The following is an 11500-nucleotide window of genomic DNA, read 5'->3' as shown; positions in this document are numbered from 1 at the left end:
TGCACTGGGCTGGCCGCCTAGGTTTCCAGTCTACCCTACACACTGCTGCCACAGCCAGCTTGCTGACCACAGGCCCGACGAGGCCATGCAGGGCCCTTGACAGTCCAGTCCCAAACCACGTCCCAGCCTTCACTCTGTTCTTCTCACCTCCTACCTTTCTCATGTCGTCATCCTCACAGCTCACCCCACTCACCCTCCATCCAAAACAGTTTAAAGCTTACTCTTCAAGATTTCCAGGTCCCTCCAAATACCATCTCTTTTCTAGAGACTTCGAACATTCCTCGCAGAAGGTGTCACTTCCGGAATGTCCACAGCAGTATTTTCACACTTCTTCCTTTAACACGTACTACCTAGCACATAGTAAGCACTCAATAAATATGCTTGAAAGAATACTATAACACCTTCCATTGTGGTTGTTTATGCTATGAAAATATCTTTTTCCCCCACTAAACTGTTATCTCTTTATACTCATCTGGGCCCAGTGGATGTGAAAATAGTAGACATTCAAGAAATGTATAGTGAATTGACTAGTAGGTATTCAGTAATGAATAAAATTCACTGAAATGAGTATGCCTAAATGGCAGGTACCAGCTCAGAGGGTTTCTGTATTACTTTCCATATGACATTTCTGTATTACTTAGTACAAGTGACCAAAAAAACAACTTAATGTAGCTTGTGCGTGCATAACTCACTCACTTGTAGGGGCAGCCAGGACATAGTCGGATGTGAGTATGGCTCACTCAGACGCTTCCAGGACTTGCTCTTCAGGCTGCTTCTCTGCCTTTCTCTGCAGGCAAGCTTTATTCTCTCCTACTGGCAGGCTTCTTCCATGTGGCAGGGAACACGGCCCCGATACTTCCGGAGCCTCACTCCCCCATGCCCAGTGTCCCCTGCTGGAGGGAATCCAGTCTTCTTCTCCCTTCGGTCTTACGTTCAAAATCCCAGGCAAGGATGTAATTGTGACAGATGGGGTGGGACCTCTACCAAAATGACAGTGCCCATCTTAACGGTGAGGATAAGGCCATCTTCGAGAACTGGGTCTGGGTGTGGGAGGATGGTTGCTGTTCTAGACACACAAACCGTAGCTGTCCACAGTAGGGAGAGATGCAGTGTGCTCTCAAGGGAGGCAGGGAGAAGGGTGAATGGTGACGGTGATTTGGGGAACTCAAGGTGGGGCTCTCAAGAGGCCAGAGGAACATATTCTGTTATCAGCGGAGGGAGGGACAGGCTGACTGCATTTTCTTCAAGGGAGAGATGGGGTGGGGACAGGGCCCACAGTGACGGGAGCCCTGCTGAGACTGACCTGCTTTGGGGAGGCCAGGACACCCGGCTGAGGAGAGGGAAGAGGAAGTCAAGGGGCAGTGGGGCTAAGAAGGAAAGGGGCATGGGAGGCGAGGGCAGCCAGCGTGCACGTCAGCCCAACCCGGAACCTCTGAAGCTGGGGCAGTGCCCTCCCTCCTGATACAGTGGGGGAAGGGCACAAATCCACTTTCTGACATTTAGTGGTTCTTTTTGTTTCCTATTTTCTTTTCTTTTTTTTTTTTGAGGAAGATTAGCCCTGAGCTAACATCCATGCTCATCTTCCTCTACTTTACATGTGGGACGCCTGCCACAGCCTGGCTTGATAAGCGGTGCCATGTCCACACCCGAGATCCGAACTGGCAAACCCCAGGTCGCCAAAGCAGAACGTGTGAACTTAACCACTGCGCCACTGGGCTGGCCCCCATTTAGTGGTTCTTTTTATGGGTAGACTTATTTTTATCATTTCTAGGCCTCAAGACTGCTGCTGGAAGAAACAAGGCACTGAGGCTTCTGGGATTCCAGAAAACATTCAGTGGTGGGCTCAGCTGTAGACATCGGGCTGTGGCCTCCCTTGGCGTCACTTTGCCAGCTGTCACATCCTTCTCTCCTGTCTACACAGGAACTGGAGTTGGAATGGGGTAGGAGAGCCTCTTCTCTCAGCCCACAACCCCCACCTCGCAGGAGGAGCACTGAGCACTGAGACCAGGGAGGAGCTGCCTGCCCGCTCCTATGGAAGTCATCCTCCTGGCCTGCCCATGGATCCGCCAGCCAGAGGCGGGGCAGACATCAAAGCCTCTTTTGGCAGCACCTCCCCTGCAGAGCCTGTCTCCCTGGAGAGGATCTTGCCTTTCAAATACTAACCAGCTATGAGCTGGCACCACATCCCAGCCCCCACACGCCAGGCAGCTGAAGCAGAATTCTCCTTTACTGGGCCCACACATCTGGCCTAAATTCTTATTCCGCCAAGACAAGTTTATTGAACAGTTAGGCAATGCCTCCACACACAGCCACTGCAGACAAGCTCAAAATATACTTTAATACATTGAAAACACCGTTTCAGAGACTGGCTTTCTCACAATAAAGATGCAACTGACATTCATTGGGTGCCGAAACGTCAAATTGTGGCAATCCAGCAGGGAGCCTGACAAGCCATTAAATCTGAAGCTCGCTTCGGCCGATTCCTTTCCTTTCATGCCTGTCTTCCCCAACCATTGATCTGGGCTCCTGAAGCCGACATTTCGGTGGGACCTTCCAGACGCTGGCCAGGTACCATCTCTATCCCTGCCATCAGTTCTTCCAGTGAAATGCCCTGCGGAGCGGGGTGGGAGGACCACAGCAGCTGGGAGAGGAGCCAGGAGTGAATGGGAACAGATCTCACCTTCGGTGCCCTCCCAGGGCTAGGAAGGTGAGACCTTCAGTCTCCGGGAAGAAAGGACCCAAGGATGGTTTCCACGAAGGGTGAGCCTACGCTCCCCTCCCCACCTCGGCAGCCTTCCATCTGGTCTGGGCAGGGGAGGAGAGGCACAGAACGGGCAGGGGCTTACGTTGGATCCGGTCCCCAAGATAGATGGCAGCAGGCAATCCCTAGCTCCACACGGGGGAACTCTGAGTTCTGAGCCCAGCCCAACTCCTCTAAGAAAGTTTCTGTACTTTTGTCTTTTAACTTTCCCTGGCTCCAGAAAGAGGATGTGGATGGGTTATTGAGAATAGTAGGGTAGGAAGACAAGGAGAGGACAGAAAGGACCCAAATGCTAGTAAGTGGGAAGGGTGCTAAGAAGGAGAGGGACACCAGGCCCCAGGGATCTGGTTTACGGCTCTGTGTCTCCATGTGCATATGCACCTCCCCCATCCTGGGCCACGGAGGACAGGTGTGGTGCCAAGTGTTGGGTTAGGTTGGGAGGATCAAAGAGGCCTCTTCCCAAACCCCTGAAGTTGCGTCCAGTTGCCTTCCTCACAGCATAGTTTACACCTCTGACCGCTGAAGTATATGTTAATGCCTCCCACAGCATATGAATATGGGCAAGTGTGTGCTGAGGTAGGTGTGGGAATACATCAGTCAATGATGATGTGTTGTGGCAACCAGTCGATGGTGCATGTCTGTACTTGAAAGCCACAAGGTTCTAGGTAAAATCTATGGGAGGCCCTGTTGCACAATGCTGGTGAGTGTGTGGCTGTGGGGGTGTGATTAATAGTTTATAGGCTGTGTATAAGTGTGCATGGCTGTCTGAGTGTGTGCAAATTAAAATGGAAATGTGTGCCAGAGGATGACACAAATGCAAGAAAGCACACGGGCTTCGGAGTCAGTTGACTTGGGCATGCATCCTGGCTGTTATTAGCCAGATGTGTAACCCTGGGCGAGTCACTGATCCTCAATTTCCTCAGCTCTGAAATGAGGACAATAATAAGTACCTTTCAAGATTGCCATGAGCATTAGAAATGTACCACATATACAAAGGTTTTGGTGCCAGAGCCACAACCATAGGAGACAAAAGAAGGCAGCTATTATCATGCACTGTGGACTCGCCTCTGATGGGTACAGAGGCAAGAGGAGCAAAATGAGCCTGGGGTCGTGTGTGTGAAATCTGGGGAAGGCGGTATGTACTAAGGTGTGTGTAGAAGCAAAGCTGTGTACGTGTGTGTGCATCCAAAGCAACTCCTTCTCCTGTTCGGGGGGGCCCCCTATTCAGACAGAGCAGGCGGGTGGGAAGGGATGCACAAGTGTCCGCAGACACCCTGGGTTTCTGGGTCCTGGGTCCTGGGTCTAAGCGAGTAAGAGGTTGAGAGGCCCTAGGAGCTGCAGGAAGCCAGCCGCCTGCAGAAGCTTCCTTCTCCCTCCACCCAGCGACGGTTGAATACCGCACCCACATGCACTGCCCACGGCCACCCCCCACCCTACCTTCGCTTCGCCAGTGAGAGCAACGGTGGAGGAAATCCTGCAGAGAGGATTCCTCCCCCCCCTCCCCCAGGCCCCCTTAAGACAAACCAGGAAGCGGCCGCAGCGCGCCGCGGGGCCACCTTAACAGCGGAGGGCCGGCCCGGCCCCCGCCAGGCCCCGCCCGCGCCGCGCGCCCCGCCCCTCGCGCCCCGCCCCCCGCGCCCCAGCTCGGCTCGCGGGCGGGCGGCCCGGGTCCGCCCGAGTCGGCTGGAGCTGTTGCCATGACGAGCATTTTCGCGAGAAAGCTCTGCCGCTGAGACTGTCCGACGCGGGGGCCGAGGGAGGGGCGCGAACTTCCTGGGGACGCATCCCTCCGCGGAGAGCGAGCCCGGGGACCCCCCGCCCAGCTCTGCTGCGCCCGTTTTCTTCCGGGACCCCGCGAGGTCCTTCCACTGGGCCGGAGCGGGACGGGCGGAGAGCGCAGCCGGCATCTCGCGCGCGGTGGCCGCGCCGGGGCGGCCCGGGCGCCTGCCTCGCTCCGTCCATGGAAACCCGCAGGGCGAGCGCCGCGCGGAGCCTGGACCTTTGCTAGAAAGAGGTAGGCTTGCGGAGAGTGAATTGACTCGCGGTGTGCAAACTTTGTTTCTTTCTTTCCTCTCAACGGCTTCTTAAACCCCATGAATTTCCTCTTCCTAGCATATTGTTTGCCGCTGGGTTTGGGGTGTGTGCGCTCGCTCGCGCGGGCGCAGATTTGTCAAATTCTCTGTTTCTTTCCTAGCTCTGTTTTGAGAAACCATATAATCAAACGAGTGATTTCTGTTTCTTTTCCTACTTTTTGTCATTCCTGGGCCTTGGGGGGTAGGGAAATGGAGGGAGTGTTTTTTTCACACCCAAACTGAGCTTTTGGAAAAAGCATTTATGTCCCCCCACCCGCTCTTGCCCTCCTCCTCCCCCTTGGCTTGGGAATGAGACACAGAATGGAAAACCGTTGCAAAAATATTTTCCGCGTCTGTTCCCTTTCTCGAAAGCCCCAAAGAGAGATGGAAAAAAAAGAACTGAGTAAGAAATTTTCAACAAGGAGGAGGGGTTGCTGTGGGGAGTGGGAGGGGGCGCGCTAGGGGTGGGTGGAGGCAGGACCTGGGAGAAGTTGGGGGGGGTGGGGAAGGGGAGTGGACAAATTCAATTTCTTTGGCTTTGTAGAGAAACCTCAGCAGTTTCTCTCTGCCGCTTGCAAAACATCCTCAGACTTTCACGTCTATAATTAGCTGTGGAAAAAGCTGGGAGTTCCCTTGAACCGCTGTTGTTTGAGTGTGTGCAGAGCTCAAGAGCCAACTGTATGAGTGTCTCTAAGGACACCGCCCCATACATCTCTGGTCCCAAAGGGGAGAAAGGAGAAGGGGTGGCGCTGGAAAGTTTGCAGTGTCAAGGCTGGTGACTGGGGCTAGGCAGTGTTTGGCAATTGGGAGTTGGTCCCCGGCATCCTTGGGGGGGTCCCTGAGCATCTTGGGCGCCTGCGTTGTCTTGCTGAAGAGCTGGAAATTAAGGCTGGGATTGTCCCTCCTGCTCTCCTTTCACACACAAGCTCACTAACATCCTTGGCTCGCTCTTAGGGTGGAGGAGGCCGGCTGGCCTCCTCCCCAGGCGAGTCCAGCCTCACACACTCCTCCATCTCACGGAAGGACCCACCGCTCTTCTCCAGCTGGGTGTGGAGGACGCAGGAGTGGCCGGCCACATCCCAGGAGAGAGTAGGCACTCTCTTGGCCAGAAGCACCTCCCTCCTGGGCGTTCCTGCCCGACTACAGTCACTTGCAGACATGATGCCGGCGGATGCCAGCTGGCCTGGTAGAGGGGATGTCAGATGAAGAAATAGGCGAGCCTTCAACTGACTCTGCTGGGGAGGGGAAGTACAATCCCATTCTACAGGGCCATCTCCTCCGCTGGGCGGGGTGTCTGGCAAGAAGTCTTAAGATTCTTCACTCCCTCCTTGAGCCACTCCCCAGAGCTGCCCCTTCTTGCCCTTCCTATTCGGAGGCCCCCTCCAGCCCACTCAGCTTCGGGCCCTCTTTACATGGAGGGAAGAGAAGAGACCAGGATCATCCTAGGCTGGGACAGGCCATGGAGAGGTCCCAGGGGTCAGGAGGGATAGGGTGGGGCGAGGTCTAGGAGGAGGGCAGGAGGAGGTGATGGCTCTGATGGCTGGTGAGCCCAGTTCCCTCGTTGGCTGGAGGTGGTGGCGTGGGAGCTGGCTCTGGTAGGTGGGTCCGGGACCTGAAGCAGCCTGATGGGGGCAGGAGGGAGGGTCAGGCTCCGGGAGAGGAAGCACCTGCCCAGCTAGTTTTGTTCGAGGAGCGATAAGGGCCAGAGCTTAGAAACTGAAAAGAAGAAAGCAAAAGACTTGGAGGAGAGCTTAAATGGGCTGGGGAAGCAGTAGGAACCAATTTTCCTTTTGAGGTGCTGGGTGATTGATCTGACTGCACCGCAAGGCCCGACGGCTCCTCCCTCGCTGCGTTCTGGTCAGGGAGGGAGTGAGGCCTTCCACAGTGGGCAGGGGACCCAAGATAGCACCCATGCCCTTGTTCTGTAGGGAGGGAGGGGAACCCATTTCTTTGCCCTGCCTGGGAGCCCCTCCTCCCTGCCACCATCCAGCCGAGGTACACCCCGGGAACCATGGTGCTCCCTCTTCTCTGGCACCCTCCCATCTTGGACGCGCATAATCCCACCACTTCTACAGCTGGCCTTCCTAGTTCAGTGCTCTGACTAGGGGTGGGTTCGGACGGGGCTTCTCCCTGAGGAGCTGGTCCCTATTTAGCGCAGGAGGCTCTGCTTCTGTGGCCTTGAGTCGCGGTGGGCGGCGGGGAATCTCCCCACAGCGCCAGCCCTTCCTAGGGCTGCAGGCTGGATTGACGCTGCAGCAACCCAGCAAACCCGTGGCAGCTCGGCTCCACCCTCCGGCTCAGTCTTCCTCTGGGTGCTCCGTGCAGCAGGCGCTCCGGGCTGGGGAGCAGAGGTTTCCTGCATGCTGAGCCTCAGCCTCTTCCTCTCCCACCTTCTGTCCCTCCTGGATTCAAGGTCAAGTCGAAGGAGCGCAGCTGTCTTAGTCCTGGGACGCGCAGCCCCGGCACAGCGCCTGCGATGCTGAGGTGCTTGGTCAGTGTTTGTTGGAAGAAGGAAGTGGCACTGAGGGAGCCTGGGAATCACCCCCTCTGAGTTGATCGCTAACTCGCCCTGTGGTCTTCGGTTTCCCCTCTGCACAATGGAAAGCCTGCTCCCACAGTAACGGTGGGAGGGAGTGGCTGAGTCAGATTTGTCAGATCCCTATGGTCTTTGATGTCAGAAGAAAGTCAGAATGAGAGGACCCAGTTAGGGGGCAGAAGTGGAGCAGTGAGAGCTTGCCCAAAGTGCAAGTGCTGGAAGAAGTAAGGTGTGGGGCAAGGGGGAGTTTCCTGAGCAAGGATGCTGGGGGCCTTACTCCTCCCCAGTCTTGCTGACTGGAGGGTGCTGAGAGGAAGAGGGGCCCAGGGCGGCTCAGCCCAGCATTGACCCAGCTGCCACCTGTCACGAATTCCAGCATTCCACAGGCAACTGCCTCTTATTCAAGAATTTAGCTTCTTTCAGTAATTCCTGTGGGCCCTTTTCTCTTTTTTCCTCTGCCCCTGGCCTTGGGCCCAGCACCCAAAGACGTGGATAAACCCTGCCCGTCCAGAGCGTTCCAGATCCACCAGGCTTTGGAGGAAGGAAAGGAAGGTGTTCGTTCTTGGTCCCCAGGATCTTAAGAAGCATGTTGCGCTCAGATTGACGCAGGTGTTTGATTTGACCTTGAAGAGGAATGCCCGCCCTGGGCCTCCCTGCCTTCCCTGGAGGAGGCCAGCCCTCTGACCTCTCCCCCCAAGCCTGCCCTCACGCAGGGCCCCTTCCCAGCCTGGCGCCCTGCTCCCCCGCCTGGCACTGATTCCTGTCATCCCCAGTCAGTATTTGGTGGGTAGAGTGGGAAGGAGAGGGACGAGAAGGGCAAGGCCACAAGTAAGCAGAGCACCTGGGCCGGGTCAAACCCGGACGACAGCCTTCCGCTCTCTGCGGAGCTGTCGGAGGAGTAAAGCAGGCCCTGGGGCTGGAGTCCAAAAGCTTGTGTGGAATGTTTTGTACTCGGCTTCCTCTCCCAGCATCTCTCTTTGTCTCCTCTTTCCTCTTTCCCTTGTGTGAGCCGTTCTTGTTCCACTGACTGACTTCCTCTGCTCATGTTAAAACGGATGACAGGGACCTTCCACTCTGCCTCCACCTTAAGCCAGTCCTCTGTGTTCAGCCCATGTGAACGTGGGTTGAGGAGGGAAACCAGGCGGGATCCAGTTAGAACCAGAGCCAAGGGCTCCCAGTCGGGGCGCAAGGGGGTTGCCTTGGAGGCAATTTGTGTTGGGCGGTAGAGGGGAGGCCAAAGGAGAGAAAGAAAGGTGAGAACATAGGTGCCAAGGGGCGAGGGCCCCCTCTGTACCTCTCCTCACTCTAGGTCCTCTCTGGCTGGAGTCTTCTCCCTGCTCTGGTTTCCCAAAATAAGTACAGAAATCTCTGGGGCAATTCAGGAAGGTGAACTGGAGTAGCATCAGTGAGAGTCCTTTGCTCTTGCCTTCCTGCCGGATCCCTAGGGCAGAGGGAACTTGGGATGGTGTGTTTATTGGGGAGAAGGTTAAGACTCTCAGGTAGGCTCAGGGAAACTCTCAGCTCAGAACACTTCATAGCAAGATGCACATAGATTGCAAAATCAATGCCAGCGGTGCAAACCAGTACAATCCCAACAGTTAGCAGTGTCTAACGAAACAACTATGCATTTACCCAGGAGTCCCCCTTCTAGGAATTTATCCAGAAAATGCACATTCACAAATACAAAAAGACATGCCTCAGGTGATTCTTTAGGGCATATTTGTAATAAGGGAATCATTGGGAACTGCCCAGTGCCAGTTCTTAATAGGCTGGTTGGATGAATAATGGTAGATGCACACAGCAGAGAACTGTGCAGCCAGACAACTGAGTAGAAGCCCCGTACACTGATATGCTGTGATGTCTAGGATGTGTTATTAAGTGAAAAAAGCAAGATGCAAAAGAGTGCATATAGTATACCACCTTGGGAAAGCAGGAGAAATAAGAATGTTTTTTGCCAATATACACACACACACAGGAAGGATAAACGAGGAGTTCATTAGAATGGTTACCTGAGGAAAGGGCTGGGAACAAGGTGGGGGAGGGAGGGTGGGAGTGACACTTCACTCATTGTACCTTTTCAGACAGTTTTGATTTTCGAACCAGGTAAATATTTTACATATTCACAAATTACATTAGATCCAAAAGAAAGGAGAAAGTGAACCCTAAAGCCGACCCCAACAGAAACAACGAGCCTGAATGAGTATCAACTTAATGACTCTACAAAGAAAGGATTAAATTCAAGTAATTGTTGAGTTTAACACCCTGACTCTGTGTCTTTAGGAGAATGTAAGGCTAAAAAGAACTGCAAAAAAAATCTTGAGCTTTACTTTGTAGGTATGTTCTTGGTCATAGTATTGGTGTCATAAATTGGAAACAGTTTTCTGTTTGTTGTAAGACACATCAAATGAGTAATTGTGTTGATATTTCTGGAAATCAGGGTTTCACTATGGAAGGAGAGAGACAAAAATATGAAATAGGGGAAGGTGAGGCAGAACCCGGTAATTCTTGCTGTGCCTCCTGGGTCCGTCCTCTGGAAGGCCTGGGAGCCCTGCTGCCAGGAGCTCTGGAGGCACCTAGTGCCCGGACTGTGCTTTGTGCAACTTCCCACTGAGAGAAGGCAGTGCTCCGTGGAGAAATGGCCGGTTGAAGTCTGCGCCTGGGAAACTACAGGTGGATCGTGTTAAGCCAGAAAGCTGGAACGTGCTCAGAACGAAAGGACACAGGAGTTGGCTTCAAGGGCCTCCCCCTGGGCAAATCTGGGACATGGTGAGCATCAAGAAGAATGAGAGTAATAGATTGTAAGACATTAGATAAAAGATTCCGTGAGTCCATTCTGACAGTTAAAATGGGGCAGGGAGGGAAAACTGTTAAGAGAAATGCCAGCTAACGAAATGTGGAAGTAATAAAGAACTTTGTTTGCCAGTCGGCAGCCCCCAGTAGAATAGCTGATTCAGGCTAGGCCAGTAGTGGGTAAACCGCTGGGTGAAAGGTTGGTCTCAGTGTCTCACCTCACGGATCACTCACTCCCTACGAAAGGGAAAACCTGTCCTTGCAGTGGGGGATTCAGCACCGACCACCTTAACCAAGTAACTGAACCCCGGCTGGAGTGGAACCCCCTGTTATGTTCTCTTGGTGTGCTGTAAGAAGTTCAACCACATCACCTATATTCTTGGCAAAAATGTTTATCCAGAATCTAATCATGAGGAGACAAACGTCACATCTAGCATGTGAGCCATTCTACTTGACCACTGACTGAGACTTCAAAAAAGTGAATGCCATTAAAAAAAACAGTAAAATTGTGTGTTTGGGGAGAAGGGCAGGGAGGTGGAAACCGGTCTAGATTTAAAGAAACTAAGGAGACATTTTGCCAAACGCAATGCAAAAACTTTAATTGGATCTTGGGTCAAAAAAAAGGCCATAAAAGACATCCTGGACAATTGGGAAATTTTTAATGTAGGTATTAGATGACATATAATTATTAATTTTTTAAGGTGTGATAATGGTAATGATAATGGTTTTGTAAGAGAATGTTCTTAGAGGTTATGCAGAAGTATTTAGGAGCAGAGTGTCTGCTCAGCAAGAGAAGTGTGTGTGCACATATGTAAGCATGGAGAGAGGCTGTACAAAATGTTAACAATTGGCGAATCTGAGTGAAGGGTCTGGAGTTGTCTATTGTACAATTTTTTTAACGTTTCAGGTTTGAAATTTTTCCTCATACTAAGTTTGGGAGAGACGTCACTGCCAGGAAGGACCCCTAGGTTCCTGGACTCTTGTCACTCATCTCCCAAACTCCTGACCCACAGGACCATCTTTTCTAAGCTCTCTGGTCCCCACACGGCACCTGGAGGGATCTTCCTGATGCAGGGAGTCCGCCTTCTCACCCTTGCTGCCTCTCCTTCTGCAGGGGCCAGCTTGGCCAGGGGCAACAGGTAAGGAGCAGGCATTTTCCCACCATGCCATAGGCCAGCTGAGGAAGCCTAGGGACTGAGGGCTTCCAGAATCACCCACCTGCCTTTTGAGGAAGGGTCCCAGGATGTAAGAGGAGAAATCCACAAGAGCCCAGAGGTTGTTTCTGACCAACCTTTCACATCCCTTCTGAATTCTTGAATTAGGTGATTCTGAAAGAACCTG

The 11500-nt window shown here is 53.1% G+C and overlaps 1 protein-coding gene across 7 annotated transcripts in view; it reads left to right on the top strand.

Moving 5' to 3' along the window:
* Window positions 1–4388: 4388 nt before the first annotated feature.
* Window positions 4389–11500, top strand: part of ATP2B4 (ATPase plasma membrane Ca2+ transporting 4) — a 97555-nt gene continuing 90443 nt past the window's right edge. For 3 of the 7 annotated variants that reach the window (XM_014830066.3, XM_014830113.3, XM_070497933.1), the window contains exon 1: window positions 4389–4775. The gene's annotated coding sequence lies outside the window, so the exon portion shown is untranslated. The remainder of the gene's footprint in view (window positions 4776–11500) is intronic. The other 4 variants (XM_070497932.1, XM_070497934.1, XM_070497931.1 and 1 more) reach the window with 3 other exon arrangements.

Source organism: Equus asinus, chromosome 25 (genome assembly GCF_041296235.1).
Source record: "Equus asinus isolate D_3611 breed Donkey chromosome 25, EquAss-T2T_v2, whole genome shotgun sequence".
Lineage (NCBI taxonomy): Eukaryota > Metazoa > Chordata > Mammalia > Perissodactyla > Equidae > Equus > Equus asinus.
Note: the sequence above shows the minus strand (reverse complement) of the source record. Positions and strands in the feature narration are given on the sequence as shown.